This window comes from Macadamia integrifolia, chromosome 1, assembly GCF_013358625.1.
Source record: "Macadamia integrifolia cultivar HAES 741 chromosome 1, SCU_Mint_v3, whole genome shotgun sequence".
Taxonomy (NCBI): Eukaryota; Viridiplantae; Streptophyta; class Magnoliopsida; order Proteales; family Proteaceae; genus Macadamia; species Macadamia integrifolia.
The window spans coordinates 27537903-27554685 of NC_056557.1; the positions used below are offsets into that span (position 1 = coordinate 27537903).

At 43.4% G+C, this 16783-nt stretch overlaps 1 pseudogene; it reads left to right on the plus strand.

Annotated features, from left to right (window-relative positions):
* The window catches only part of LOC122072919, an 87755-nt pseudogene that overhangs the window by 23755 nt on the left and 47217 nt on the right, over nucleotides 1-16783 (plus strand).

Consider the following 16783-nt stretch of genomic DNA (forward strand, 5'->3'; position numbering starts at 1 on the left):
CAAGATGAACTCGGGACCATTGGATGCCTTGGGGTTGACCTTTCCAATGATATCGATACCCTAAGTGGAGAATGGCCAAGGTGAACTGAGCAAATGCAGCTCGGTTGGCAGGATATGTATGATGTTAGCAAATATCTGACACTTGTGGCATTTCTTGACAAAGTTCACGCAATCTGCTTCCATTTTGTTCCAGTAACATCATAGCCTGAGGATTTTCTTAGATAACATCTTGACATTCATGTGGGGTCCACAACGACCTTGATGAATTTCCACCATGATGGTTGTAGCTTATTCCTCATCTACACACAACAACTACGTTCCGTCATAAGATCTCTTGTATAACAGATCCTCTTGAAAAATAAATTGGGTGGCATATCTTCTCAGAAAATTCTTTTCTCTATTAGTTGCGGGTACTTCCTTTCTCTAATGAAATCCACTATGTGAGCAAACCATGACCGACCATCCATAGTGAGAGAGTTCACTGAATTCGAATAAATGGGCCTGCTTTTTTGTTCCACCAAGAATGGTCAAACCCTAGCCATAGGGTTGAATTCTACCATGAAGTTAAGGTTGCAAGGGCATCAGCAAACCTATTGTTATCTCTCTAGAAGTATTCGAATGAGATCTTCTCAAATTGTCCAATCACCTCTTCCAGATGATGATGGATAAATCACCGTAAACCTTAATCCTTTTCATTCCAATAGTCAAAGCAGTTTCGAGTCCCAAGCACAAGCTTCATATTCAGCAATATTATTAGTATAGGGGAAATCGAGACAGAATGATGAAGGCAAATAAAGGCCATCAGAAGTGATAAGCAATATTCCCGCACCACATCCCTTCTGATTGGCTGCTCCATCAAAGAATAACTGCCATTCATTAACTGTGCCCTCTTCCTCTATTACAGTGATTCCTTCATCGGGAAAGGCATCATCTAAGGATCTTCCATCTTCTGTGGGGTGGGTAGCCAAATGATCGGCTATGGCCTACCCCTTGATAGATTTATGAGTAACATAGGTGATGTCAAACTTTGATAGTAAAAGCAACCAACGGGCCATCCTTCCGGCTAGGGCGGGTTTCTCGAAGAGGTATTTGATGGGATCCATCCTTGAGATCAAGTGCACCGGATAAGAAACCATGTAGTGTCGTAACCTTTTCGTTGCCCAAATCAATGCAGCACAATTTCTTTTCAAAGATGTATACTGTCTCTCATATTCTAGGAACTTCTTGCTTAGGTAATATATGGCATGCTCTACCCCTTCTTTCATCTCCTTCTATGCTAGCAAAGAGTCCATAGAATATTCTCCCACGGATAAGTACAAGAGAAGTGGTTCTCCTCCCATCAGTGGTGTCAATACTAGATAGTTCATGAGGTATCCCTTAATTTTGTTATAAGCTTTTTGGCATTAGTCATTCCATTTCGTGGGCTAATCCTTCTTCAGTAGCTTGAAAATTGGTTCACAGATTGTAGTCAACTGAGCTATGAATCTGCTAATATACTAGATGTGACCCAAAAATCCTCGTATTTGCTTCTCAGTCTGAGGTGTGGACATTTCTTGAATTTTCTTGATCTTGATAGGGTCGACTTCAATGCCTCTCTCACTCACCAAGAAGCCTAACAACTTTCTTACTGTTGCCCCAAATACACACTTTTGAGGATTCAACTTTAGCTGATACTTCTTGATTCTTTCAAAGAATTGCCTTAGCACGGGAATATGCCCCTATCAATCTTTTGACTTCACTATCATGTTATCCACATAGACCTCCACATCTTTGTTCATCATGTTATGCAATACGGCTGTAGTTGCTCTCTGATAAGTTACCCTAGCGTTCTTCAGTCCAAAAAGTATTACCTTGTAACAATAGGTTCCCTATGGAGTGGTGAAGGCTATCTTCTCACGATCCTCTGGATGCATGCTTATTTGGTTGTATTTCAAGAATCCATCCATAAATGATAACAAAGCATGCCTTGCCGTATTATTCACCAATACATTGATGTAAGGTAATGGAAAGTCATCTTTAGGGCTCACTTTATTAAGATCTCGGAAGTCTACGCACATTCGTACCTTGCCATCTTTCTTCGGCACTGGTACAATGTTGGCCAACCATTGGGGTATTTCACCACTTATAGAAACCTTGCATTCCACTGCTTCACAACTTCTTATCTTATCATTTCACTCCATTCTGGATGCATTTGTCGAAGCTTCTTCTTTATTGGCTTTGCCCCAGGGTAAGTTGGCAATCGATGCTGCATGATGTTGGGGTCGATACCAGGCATATTATCATAAGACCAAGCAAAGATATCAATGAATTTCTTCAGAAGACTAATCATCTGTTCTGCTTCTTCGTCATCAAGGGTAGTGCCAATTTTTACCTCTCGAAGTCATTGGTCGGTTCCTAAATTAATAACCCGAGTATCCTCACGGATGGGTTGGGCTTTCTTTAGTTTGCGTTGTTTTATTGATTCTTGATATTTATTAAGATCATCATTAGAAAAAGGAGGCAAGTCATACTCGGAATCAAAAATTTTATTCATGAAAGGAGTGAAGTAACTGGACTCTCCTCAAGAGGAGAGGCGAATACGAAATCATAAACAATAGACTCGACTACAGACTTGATAACTGGCTTGATGCTTTTACTAGGGGTATTCAGGCCAGTTGACTCAATAACATGAGAAAACTTGAAGTTTTCTCCAATGCTTGTCTAGTTTAGGAGTGGGTCAGTGGCTTGATGGATGAGGAGGTGTGGCAAAGGGCCTTCTTCTTTTGAAAATTTTACTGTTATTTCTTCAATGGTGAATACCAGCTGGTCGATCTCATGCTCTTGGAAGCCAAACTTTTTGAAGGGTGAAGATTGGTGGAGACTGCTCAATCCTCTTTCTATAAAGTCCATCTTTTCAAGCCTGTTGAGGGATGCCATCCCAGTACCTCGATCACATCTTTGACCACCTTCACGGGCCTTCCCATTGTAGTTGGTTTAGGCACAGTATATACAAACCATCATTTTCTGTGCTCTTCTTTGTTTCACATATGTCCTTCTTCCACTTAAAGGAAGAGGCTTGAGCTCATGTAGCTCTCAGGTTCTTGGTTCTTGTAGGAGGGAGCAAATGTAGCTTTTCAAATCAATAGGAAGCGACAAACTCCATGTGAGCCTTATCTTCTTTTCCCATTCTCTTTTCAGGAGGACTCGAGGACTCGGTGCCTCCTTTGATTGGATTAATGTTGTAGGGTCACCAGAGGAAGACCCAATCTTGATCACTTTCCTTGGATCAATTAGTGCAATTTTCTACTATCCCGGTGATGCAACTGTCTTGATCACTTTCCTTGACTAGCATTTTCTATTGTTGCACTTCATGAGTCACCCTATCGAACTCGTCTTGGAAAAATACTTCAAATCCTGGTTGCATCTTTGTGGCAATTTCATCAAGCCATAGCTCCATATTACTGTAGAAAGGGAAATCCTCTCCTTCTTATACAAAATACCCATTGAGAGTAGGGTCATAAGAGATGGAGATCTTCCTAGTCATCCTCAATACTTTATGTCCCTTGGTGGTCGAAGGAGTGTACCCAAGACCATTGTTTCCTTTGTTCACTGCCAAACTAGGCTGCTTTGGAATTCCTTGATGATATTTTCCTAGCCCCATGTCAGGAAAATATTGTATATTCTTCATCATCTGATTCACCGACAGACTCCAGATGGCTTCATAGTTAGTCAGGATTTTCTTCTTTGGAACTTCTTTGGCAATAGTTGCATAAGTTGTATCTAATTCAAAACCACTTAGTTGAACTTCCTAGATCTTATTCTTCTCCATTTTCAATATTGGCCAAGGTGTTAACCACTTTAGGGTCCCCGGCTATTGTGATCACCTTTCCATCATGAATGAACTTCATTTTTTGATGGAGACTAGAGGATACTACCTTCATATGATGCAACCAAGGCCTTCCTAAGAGCATATTAAAAGCTGCCGGTATATCAATGACAATGAAATCAATATCAAACTTCACCGGGCCAATCTTTACAGTAAGGGTAAGGATGCCAAGGATTTTCCTTTTGGTGTTGTCATATGCTCATATGGTTTGAGTAGTTGGCCTCTTTTCTTTTAGGTTGACACTGATACTCTTTGCTGATCTCAAGGGTAGAACATTCAAAGCGGAATCGTTGTCAACGAGGACTTGGGGAACCACCTTGTCAAGACATTCTACTGTGATGTGTAGAGCTCTATTGTGCTAGGCTCCTTTGGGGAGTTCAGAATCTGAAAACAACAATGGCTGCACTACAAATATTGCCCCTACTATGTGTGCAAGATGCACTGGATCTATCTCAATTAGTACTTGCACATTAGTGAGGGATTTCAAAACTGCTTCATGGTGTGTGGGGGAAGCCATCAACAATCTCCAAATTGAGATATTAGTCTGGGACTTCTTAATTTGAGTCAAGACTGGATTCTCTGGTTCTTTCTTCAAGCCACTGGTTCCTGCTTCATTAGTCCATGATTGTTCTATGGCTAGGGCCTTGCCCTTGTAATCTCTCCCGCTTCGGGTCTCCATCACATTGACTGGCTTCTTCACAATAATTTTTGTGGGATAGCAATCTTCATCATCACTATTTGTTATGGTAATTATCCCTACCATGGGATCATTCTCTTCTTTTGATTCTCCCTCCCTGCTTGGGGTGGAAAGTTGAGGTCCTCCACAAATGTTGAGGGCCCTGGCTCGTAACTTCTTGACTACATTAGACAAGTTTTCGAATGCAGCGTCTACTGCCTTTGCGAATGTGTCCATCTAGCCCTATTTCCTCCATATCATTCAGCTGCTCACTATAGTAATGATCACTGATAGTTACTTCACCCAACATGCTATCAATTTCTTCTAGTCTCTCTTGCATCCTCAATGTGTTAGAGTACACTTCACATAGCTTTTCTTCCAACTCAAATGTGGAGTACTATTCGTCCATATAAACTTGTGTCGGCTCTTTAGATTCCTCATCATTTTCTAAATCTGATGTAAAATCATCTCCTCCCATGCAAAGGGAAGGGTAAATGCCACCTGTCGGATCAACAATTAGGTCATAACCACCGATAGGATAAACTAACAAACATGTTTGGTGATCTGGTGAGTAATATTCTGACTCATCATCACTATCATTGTACCAAGGCCCTTGGTAATCATCACAGTCTGGATACTCATCATCCTCTTGAGAATCAGAGTCATCTCCATCCTTCTCATCTTCATTCTTGTCCTCATCGTTGTCATCATCATCCTCTTCCTCATTGATTTCCCCTTCACTTGTTTCTTCATCAGATTCCTCTTGACCATCAAATTCTCCTGCATCCAAATGATCGTAGTATTCAGAGCATATGGACAGGAAGATTTCCATAGGGTTGGACTTGACATCATGGGCTCGAAGTTGGATTAGACCTGATTCATCATCCTCTATGTCACTGCCTATGTGGATTAGGGAGATGTACTCTTTGATCTTCTCTCCTACTGACAATGCTATTACTGCCCAGAGGAGGTCATCCGTGACTTCTTCAATGTTCTCCAGATTATCCTCTTAAGGCATGGTGGGTTGAATTAGAGAAGTGGGATCACCTTCCTGGTCTTCTCTTAATGCATTCACTGATCCCGTTGATGAGGTCATGTTTGGGGAGTCTGGTAGTGCAAGCATATCCTTCCAATTGTACCCGTCCATCCATCCTTCTTTTGGGTTATACACCAAACCTTGAGAATGGGATTGGTATGAGGATGATGAGGGATATGAAGCGGGATGGTATAAAGATGATGTACTGTGAGAGGTAGGATATGAAGATTGGGGGTGATAGGATGAGGAAATTCCTTCTTCTTAATGGTGGGGTGAAGGTCGATGGTATGGCGGAGGTTGGTAATATGGTGAAGGTGGATGGTATGGTGGAGGTTGGTAATATGGTATGGCAGATTCTTCTATTGATGAGGAAGGATGAACGGTGGGAGTCCTATCTTTTGATTCTTCTTCTGATGATTCTCTTCTTTTGGGAGTCCTCATGACTCTAGCCCTTTAACTCATGAGTTTCCTATAAGCGCGGGTATTCATATGATTCTTCCGAGCTCTAGGTACAATGAGTTGAGTGGGGTCACTCTCTGTGGCTTCTTCATCTAGATTGTTCACATGATCGAGAAGTGGATTGGTGTTGACATTGGGAGGTTGCTTCACCTTAATCTTAATGGTTCTATTGTCTACCAAGTCCTAAATTGCATGTTGTAAACCCATGCATCTTTCAGTGTTGTACCCCTTTTAAGTGTGGTAAGCACAATATTCATGATCCTTATACTAAGCTGGAAAAGGGTTGCTGATTACTCTTAGAGCCACTGTCCCTAGCAATCCCTGTTTCTTTAACTACTCATACATTGTTGTCACGGGCATTCTCAAATCAGAAAACTGCCTCCTCGGACGAGGGGCCTTCTAGGAGGGTGCATTTTCTTGTATTATGAATGGCTATGAAGAAGTGGCTGGTGAGATTGACTGCTGTACTACACTCACCACATTAGTTTCTAAAACCTTTCCCCGTCCAACTCTAGTGTTCTTGCTTGCATCTTAGGATGATCCTTAATATTGAGCCTCTCTCAGAATTCTATTTTCCATGTGTGTGCCGGTGGCTATTAAGGCATCAAAAGTCTATAGATGTTGGTAGTAAAGGACATCATAATAGGGCTTTGACAAATTCTCTATCAACATTTCCACTTGCTTTGCTTCTGAAGGCCGATCTGCCATCTTGGCGGCCTTATCCCTAAACCTCATCAAGATGGCGATGAATCCTTCTCTAGGTTGTTGCCTTAAAGTCTCAAGCTCTCGTCGCTTCACATCCACTTCAGTGTTGTATGAGTATTGTTTGGTGAAGGCTTTCACCACTGTTGCCCAATTTTAAGTTTGGGGTGACTCCAACTGTGTGAGCCACTGTAGTGCTAGTCCCGATAGGGTTAACATGAAGGCTTGCCCCATCTGGTTATCCGTAAGTTGCCATGACTTGGTGATGCTAATAAAAACTTTGAGTTGAGCCTTTGGGTCTCTCGACCCATCAAATCTGTCAGTCTGCCATTTGAATTTTTTGGGAATTCTTACCCTGGAGAAGAAACTCATTTCCTCTAAATCCGAGATTTTTTCCCGCTCGAATCATGTTCTCCAACTTCTATAATTGCCCTTTGAGTTTCCTTTATTTCTTTGTCTCTGGAGGCTCAATGCAGATATGTGTTGTAAATTCCTCTTCCTCATCTTCAATCATTATCCTAGGAGGACAGACCCTAGAGTAGGTTCCCTATTGACTATTTGGATGGGAAGGTGAGGCTTCTCTCTGGTCGGTTGGCCTAACTTGATTTGGTTCTCTCGAGTCAACTCGTAAAAGGTCCCACGATAACCTGTAGCTCCATTCTGTTCCAAATCTCCCGTAGCTGGTGCTGGTTTAGTTCTGGGATTAGCGCTTGGAGGGTTCTGAAGTGCATGCAATATCTAAGCTATCCCTCTCTTGACTTCAGCCATTTTTGTTTGTAACATCTCTACGGGATGGATCCATGCTTGCTCGGGTGATTTAGGGTATTGGGGATCCATGCTAACTGGACTGCAATCACTCAGTGGTAGACAATCTCGAGGAGATGATGGAGGTGATGCTAGACTTAAGCGAGTCAACTGATTACCCTGATGTGTCCAAAGGGACTGCGGAGAATACTTGAGGTGTGGAATTATGCCTGAATCAAAAGTGGTTTATTTCAGAATTCTTAAATTCCCAACCTCTTGTTCACACATTCACTAGATTAACAACCAATGATCCATCCAAAGTTAGTCCACTTAATGATGGGGGGTGGATAGGGTTTGATGCCCCTAGTCCACCCAATGTCATAAATAGGAGATTCATACAAATGGCTTGTACAGAATATTCCCATAAGATATTCCATATAATAAAGTCATGCTTTCCTTGCACTTTTTCCCACTAGGTGTCTTTCCTCCTGATTTTCTCAGGACTTCTTGGGACTTTACGTGACTCTGACGTGATTGCCCCTGAGTCACGTATTTCTTAAGGAGGAGGGACACCTTCTATCTGAAACCCACTTAGGAAAGTAATTCTTTATGATGGGAATATAATGTAGGAACATTCCTTTCCAAGACAGCAAACAAGTTCTATAGTTAGCTTGTGGCGCTCCTTGCTTCTTCATCTATTTTCTACATGATGCATGCGGTGGATGCAATAGGATCGACAAGGCTTCCTTGACAGGATCTATATACGCAAGGTATGTGATCCTTTTGATATACCTATATGTATGAGATCAAGGGGTTAACTTCCTTGCCCATTACTCGTGACTACACACGAGGTTAAGCAATTGGCCATGGGGTGGTGGAACCGTGAGTGATTGGGTGCAAAAGTGTAATGTAGGGTAACCGTCATTCGATCTCAAAATTCCATAAAGTGCATGGACCTCCCTAAGGGTGTTGGCATAAAGTGTGCGGACCTCCCCGAGGGTGCTGACACAATTACAACATCCTCACCATTTGACGATACCTTCCACTCTTGTATCGGAAGTGGCTATCATTTGCTCTCAGAGTACTTAGTATGTCTTGCACTGACCTCCTCGAGGGTGCAAGCATGACAGGGAGTACCCTCGCTAAATGATTTCACTTCAAGCACGATGCTTGATGTGGTTAGTTAATACAATTACAAACATGGGGTTCGCCAAACATGTTTTCAAACAAATGTGGTGGTGGAAAATTTTCTTGCATTTAATGGTAGAATCTAGTGTCGGAAGCTTGACATTATTTCCCCAGTGAAGTCGCCACTATGAGGGTAGTGGCCGAAAATGGACTTATACATCGCTTCCATCCAGTTCTCCTCTCTCTTTCATCTCTTTCATGTGAGGGAGGGGGTGTGTCGTGTGTGCTTACCCCACGAGCCCCACACCATCATATCGTTGCTCGGAGATATGTGGGGTTCTATTTCGCAAGAGTGTAAAAATTCATCATTTGAGACAGGGGTTTGATGATGGTCCAATACGGGGATTGGGATCATACAAATGGGGGTTTGGAATCACCACCTAGGATTATGGGCCTAGGACCTGGTGGTGGGCCCAGTTCCTGAGAAAAGGGCTTGAAAGTTTGTCTGGTCTAGAGATTTAGGGTAAGTGTCAAGTTATAAAATTGGGAATGTGTTAGGCACCCAATCTACCCGGTTCGACCGGTCTTCCTACTAGATGTTCAAGAAAAAACATTTTCCATAATTATTACTATTCCACAGCATGGCTAAGTTATCACACATATATACATTGATTGAATTTAAACTACTATGTACACTAAAACAAGGTCTATATAAAGTCTGCATGATGATATTTTGGTTGAGAAACTGTACTTGAACTTAACCCCTGTTTCGGGTCAAGGGGGTGGGCCCCTGATTAGCAATCAACTTGGACCGTCTTTCATGTTCTCCTATCTCAGGGGAAGATGGTCTTGACCTCCAACTTCCTTTCTTGAGAGATACTGACTATGATGGTATTCGGATAGGGTTCCGGCTACGAATGGTTACTTTCAGATTTAGATTCAGAGAGTGCTTCGGCTAGGGAAGGCTATTTTTGGGCTTAGGATGAGGTGGCACTCTGAAAGAGCTTTCGCTAGGATAAGCTATGGGAGGGCTAGGCTAAGGTGGCACTCCGACAGAGCTTCCGCTGGGGATAAGCTAGGGGACGGCAAGTCTGAGGTAGCACTTCGGCATAGCTTTCGCTGGGAATGGCTATTTCTGGAAAGATTCCTAAGGCACTCGGATAGGGCTTCCGCTAGGAATGGATGTTTTTATAAAATATGGATTGACCTAAGAATGGATTGAAGATCCCTAAAGCCCTAAAGAACACTTTGAGGATCCGAACAGAATTTTGGATCTTGACAAAGATCTCCTCGTAGACCCGAAGAACCTCAAGGGGGGAGGGATTGCTATTTCTAGTAAAGATCAAGAACATACTACTTTTGGGAAAAACTGGATTGGACTAGGGACTTGGATTGAAGATCTTCAAAGTCCTAAAAAACACTTCGAAGATCTGAATAAGATTTCGGATAGTAATAAAGATTGCTCCGAAGACCCGAAGAAAATCAAGTGGGGGTGGAGGAGAGAGAGGGTTTCACTACTATGGAGTGAGGTGGGGATTTTTTTTTTGGTGTTTAAAATCCAGTGGAACGGGGTATTTATAAGATTTTCGGACCAATGGGAAGGAGGGAGAATTTTTACCCAACGGACAAAAAAGGGTTCAAGGACTAAAATGGGTGAAGAGAGCTTTTATTCAATGCGTAAAAGGGGTTCTTGGACTAAAATGGGTGAAGCATGCTTTTATCCAATGGGTAAAAAGGGGGTTTTTGGGAGAGAGAATCCTGAGCCAAATAATGGGATTTTGGTCTCTAGTGGGTGAAGAGGAAATCTCTTCACCTACCGAGCCAGTGGAAAACCAATCCCGTCCATTAATGGTGGTGCACAACATTGGGCCAAAGTACATGGGACATGGCTAGCACAGGAGAGTAGGCAATATGTACAAAGTGTGCAGGCAATGTCATGGATGTGCGACGTATAGCACGTGGGTATGCGGGGGAGGGGCACGTGTGTGCAGCACTGTGGCATGGGTGTGTGGCACTTGGCACACGGGGCAGCACACATATGGGCACCAATAGGGTAGAAAGCAAGGCTAGCTGGGCACAAGGTAGTAGCCGCACGGGCTGGGCAGCAGCATGCATAGGTGTGGGTTGCAGCCAGTAGGGGCTCAGACATCAGCCTATGGGCTCGTGAGCTCCAGCCAGTGGGGACACTGGCAGAAAACTACGGGCACGCGGGCTGTAGCCCATGGGGCCACAGGCAGGGTCATACGAGGGTGCGAGCCAGGCCATGCGGGGGCACTGGTAGAAACCTGCGAGCGCACATGCTGCAGCCCATGGGGCCCTGGGCAGGGTCATGCGAGTGCACTGGCCAGGCCATACTGGGGCGTGGCCCATATCGTGTGGGGGAATGGGCCAGGCCAGGCGGGGGTGCATACATGAGGGCAGCAGCCATGGGCTAGAAGGCATGGGCAGCAGTAGGGCTAGCAGGCATGCGCAGTAGCCATGGGCAATAGGCATGGGTAGCAGGCATGTGCAGCAGCCATAGGTAGCAGCAATGGGTGGGCAGGCATGTCCTAGGTAGCAGCCAGCGTGCGGTATGCATGTGGGTTAGCCTCTTAGCCAGCGAGCACAGCATGCATATGGGCTGGTCTACTGGCCAGTGCATGTGCGGTCATAGATGTTTTTTGTGACGATTACGAGAGATTTGACAGTCTGATTTTTTAGTGCCATATATCACAGAATCGTATTTCCAAGCACTAACCATTAGTATGGTCATCTTAACCAAATTCCTTCGTTTATAAAAAGTCAAAATTGGACCCTCTTCTCTCACGCGTAAGGGTTTCCAGGGTTTTCAAGTAGGCGATGAATTTGGGTATTTGGGTAGGTAGGGGACTTTTCCAGGTTTCTAGCAGGCTGCCCAGTGTGTGCGGCATATGTACGGGAAAATATAATTTTTTGGGGATGATTATGGGAGATCCGACAGTCTGATTTTGACGTACCATATATCGTCGGAATCGTATTTCTGAGCACTATCCATCTATACGGTCATCTTGACCAGATTCGTTTATATATAGAAATTCAAAATTAGACCCTCTTCTCTCCCACATAGGGGTTTCCAGGGTTTCAAGTAGGGAAATGTTTCCATCATCATCTCTATTGATCGGAAGCCAGAAGTCATGTCCAATATCCACATTTTATCATAACAAGAGGAGGGTAACATAATTGGGTGTCTACAGATACTGGTAACACCTTGGCCACAAAGTGTAACCCACGACCATTAACCTAATCTAGTATGCATATAACAGTTGAGTATGGACTACGTAACACCAGTACTAATCATCGGCCATGAAGCGTATCCATTTCCAAATGCAGTCCCAGAGTACATGATACCGGTAACACGTCGGCCACAAAGTGTAATCCACGACTACAACTATCTCTAATGCACATAATCAATGCATGAATGTAACAGACATACGGCAATCATAGTACTGGTACCACCTCGGTCACACCGAATTTCTGTCATACATACAACAAACACACGGCGATCATAAAATCGGTACCCCCTCGGCCACATCAGATCCCGCCATACATTTGTATAAACATTTCATATCAATCTAATAAAAATGTAATATGTGATAGCATACCATCATCATTTGAGCAATTAGGAAATCATGTAAATATTTATTCATATGAGCAATCTACATAATTAAATATTCTCAAATAAAAGCAATCCATCCCTCACCTTGATGGCCACCAATCATCCGATTCAACTTCGGCCTTGGGGTACGTGAGCATTACTGCCCTAGGGACAAAGGTAACCAAACATCAATACGTGTTGGGAACATCGGTGGGGCCCACATGGGTCACCCCCAAAGGGTACAACAAAGTCCTACAGTGACAGTAATATTACCGAAAACACCCACTAGAAACAGACACTATCCATTAGAAATATCAGTGTTATTTTTGGTGGAGCTGGCATAGAGCTCTTAAGGCTTGGATGTTCACCAGAAATAGCCCATCGAAAGCAGGCCCAGTGTTTTCTGTGGCAGTACAAAATTACACAGGTGAATTGGGGCTTTCCAGCTCGAGCCTGGTCACTGTGATTTATTCCATCGAGTTTATGGGGGATGCTCCTAGCATCATTCTAAGGTAATAAAATCCCGATTCCATTGAGTCATTTGGAAGATATGTCGATCGAACGATCAAAACCCTAGTTGGTCATTTGGCCAATCTTGTTACCGGAGCTCATCGGACTTGGTTTGAGCTCGACAATGGCACCAGGGAGGTGAAACAAGCAACCCCTAAGCTCGATAGGGTTTATGACCCAAGATTAAGCCTATACCTAGCTTAACCTAGGTTAAAATGAAGAGAGAGAGTAGTAGAAGAGGTTACACTTACCTCTAACAGGGATTCCGGTAACTAGGTGACAGCCGACACCAAGGTAAGCTCCCTTCCTTCTTCTTCCTCTTCTTACTCTTCTTCTTTTCTTCTTTTCTTCTTTTCTTTCCTCCTTCTCCTCTCCCACATTTGCACACAAATGAGAAATGAGAAAATGAATCCTCATTTCTCACTTATAAGTTAAGTAGGCCTTAGGGCCTATTTGGCTGAACCCTATTTGGTCCGATCAGATTAATCTGACTTCCGAAACACTAGGACCCAACTACTTTGGTCCGTAAGGTGTTCATGTTATGAGGAAGGTGTGGGGGAGAAATTGGAATCATCCTGGGCTGTCCACAATGTGGGTGATGGGTCCCATGGGTATCGAAGGCCAACCGACAACCTGATTGGTTAGCAGAAAACCCACCGGATTGAGGCCCAGGCTGTTTCTGGTTGCCTATTTCCGGTGGTCAAGATAGTCTACTATCTTGACTACTTGTTGTCTACCAGCTGGTCTTACATGAGTAGTTTCCCTTGGCTATGTTCATGGTATTCTGGAAATTTTTCTACATGCTGGGATTCATGTGTGGGGAGTTGAGTCACTTACCGTATGGAATCAGAAGGTACAAATCCCTTCCAGTTGGACTGGAAAGCGATGCACGAACATATGGGGTCATCCCTTCCCCTTTGGAAATGGGCGACCGTGAGCCAAAACTTAGCCGTACTTTCAATCTCTAGTCCGAGGCCTATCACAACAGTTCAAATTAGACCGGGTCAGGGCATGGGTGTAACATTCCCCCCACCTTTCAAGAATTTTATCCTTAAAATTGAACATACCTGGTAAATCAAACAATCCAGGATACTACCTCATCATCTCATCTTCTCGCTCCCAAGATGCTTCCTATTCGGGGTAGTTCATCCATTTCACTTTGACAAAGGAAACGGTGCGATTACGGAGAACATGGTCCTTTTGGTCAACAATCTTCTCCAGATACTCCATGTGGGCAAAATCCTCATCCAACTCACGGGGTATGTAAGTCAAGATGTGAGTGGGGTTTGGAATGTACTTCCTTAATATGGATATATGAAAGACATCTTACAGTCCCATAAACCTCAGACTAAGCTTTCCCTTCTTGTCGAACCGCATTACCCCTTCAATTGGGGAAATTCATAAGAATACCTTGTCTCCAATTCCAAATTCAATCTGTTTTCTCCTGACATCTGCATAGCTCTTCTATCTGGATTGAGCTGCTTTAATCGTCTCTCTGATCACATTCACCTTCTCATTAGTAGCCTGCATTAAGTCTGGACCCAAAATATGCCGCTCACCAACCTCATACTAATATAGTGGAGTCCGGCACTTTCTATCATATTAAGCTTCAAATGGGGACATTTCAATGGTGGCCTGATAACTATTATTGTAGGAGAACTCAATAAGGGAAATGTGCTCATCCCAATTGTAGCTCATATCTAAGGCACATGCTCGAAGTAGGTCCTCTAATGTCTGGATAGTCCTCTCCAACTGACCATCGGTCTATGGATGAAATGCAGTGCTAAAGTTCAGCTGTGTCCCCATAGCCTTCTGCACATATGTCAAGACTTAGAAGTGAATTTCGGATCTCGATCAGAAATGATGCTAACCGGTACACCATGCAACCGGATGATGTTATCAACATACAACTTAGCCAACTTGTCCATAGAAAATGTGACCTTGGTTGGATAAAGTGAGCTGCCTTGGTCAAGCGGTCCACAACTATCCAAATGGCATCCATACCCTTCTGATTGCAGGGTTGGCCTATGGTGAAGTCCATTGTAATATTCTCCCATTTCCACTCTGGGATAGGTAGTGACTATAATAAACCATAGGGCCTTTGTCTTTTAGCCTTGACTTGCTAGCATGTGAAGCATCTAGACACATGTGTGGCCACATCATTCTTCATTCCCTTCCACCAGAAGGAACCCTTGAGATCCTTATACATTTTGATGCTGCCGGGGTGAATGGAGTATGGAGAGTTGTGTGTCTCTCTCAAAACTGTGTTTCTCAAATCACCATCACTAAGAACGTAATACCTCTCCCTTTGAACTTGAGAATCTCACCTTCATTTACAAAGAAATCCAGGTCCTTTTGGGTTCCTTCCTTGCATTTTGTTATTAGTGTCTGCCACTCTGCATCAGTACCCTGAGCTACAGTGATCCTATCCACCAGACTAGGTTGTACCACCAATGCCGATAGTGATAAGGTGACACCTTCCACTAGTAGCACCAAATCCAGCTTCCTAGCTTCCTCTATGAGATGCTCATTGGTGGTGAGTGATGCAAGAGTCAGGGACTGGGATTTTCAACTAAGTGCATCAGGTACTACATTGGCCTTTCCTAGGTGATAGTGGATTGTACAGTCATAATAGTCCTTCATCAACTCCAACCAATGCCTCTATCTCATGTTGAGCTCCATCTAGGTGAAGAAGTACTTGAGGCTCTTATGGTTACTGTAGATCTCACTCTTCTCACCATACAAGTAATGTCTCCAGATTTTCAGTGCAAAAATCACTACTGCCAACTCCAAGTCATGGGTGGGGTAGTTCTTCTTACAATTCTTCAACTAGCGGGATGCATAAACAATGACCTTCCCGTGCTACATCAATACATAACCCAAACCCAGCTTGGAGGAATCACTATACACAACCATACCACCTGTACCGGTCGGAATAGTTAAAACTGGAGCTAATACCAATCTTTGCCTTAGTTCCTTGAAGCTCTTTTCACAGGCATCAAACCACTCAAATTTCACACCCTTCCGTGTGAGTCGGATCATTGGGGTAGCAATGCGGGAGAAGTTCTCAATAAACCTCCAGTAGTATTCGGCCAATCCCATAAAAACTATATATGTCTGCTACACTCTTGGGAGTCTCCCATTTTAGGACTGCCTTCACCTTACCTGGGTTAACCTCTATACGCTTCTCTAAAACAATGTGGCTTAGGAATGCCACCTGTGACAGCCAAAACTCGCATTTTCTGAACTTGGCATGGAGTTGCTTCTCTCTCAGACGTTGCAATACTAACCTCAAATGAACAACATGCTCCTTTGCACTCTTTGAGTAAACAAAGATGTCATCAATGAATACAATCATAAACTTGTCTAAAACATCTTGGAATACCCAGTTCTTAGATCCATAAATGCAACCAGTGCATTGGTCAACCCAAATGACATCACCAAGAATTTATAATGTCTATACCTTGATCTAGAGGCCGTCTTGTTGACATCACTATCCTTGATCTTGAGCTGGTGGTATCCTAATCTAAAGTCAATCTCGAAGAATACCTTGGCACCCTACAACTAATCAAACAAATCATCTATCCATGGCAAAGGATACCGGTTCTTAATGGTTAGCTTGTTAAGCTCCCGATAATCAATGCATAGCCTCATACTTCTGTCCTTCTTGATGAACAATACTAGTGCTCCCCATGGAGACACACTAGATTTAATGAATCCCTTCTTTAGAAGATCCTAAAGTTGCACCTGCAGTTCTTTCAACTCTGTGGGGGCCATACGGTAAGGGGCTTTTGACACTAGTGCTGAGCCAGGAAGTAGATCTATAGCAACCTTATCTCTCGGTCCGGGGGCAAACCTATCAAGTCATCCAAAAATACATTGAGAAATTCCCTCACCACATCAAGCTCAGTCAATGGCCTAATCTCTATCTCAGTATCCATCATAGATGCTAAGTAGCCTTGACATCCTTTATCTAGCATTTTCTTCATCTGGAGTGCTGATATGATAACCTTCTTGGGTTTCTTGGGCTTATCCCCTTGGAAGATAAAC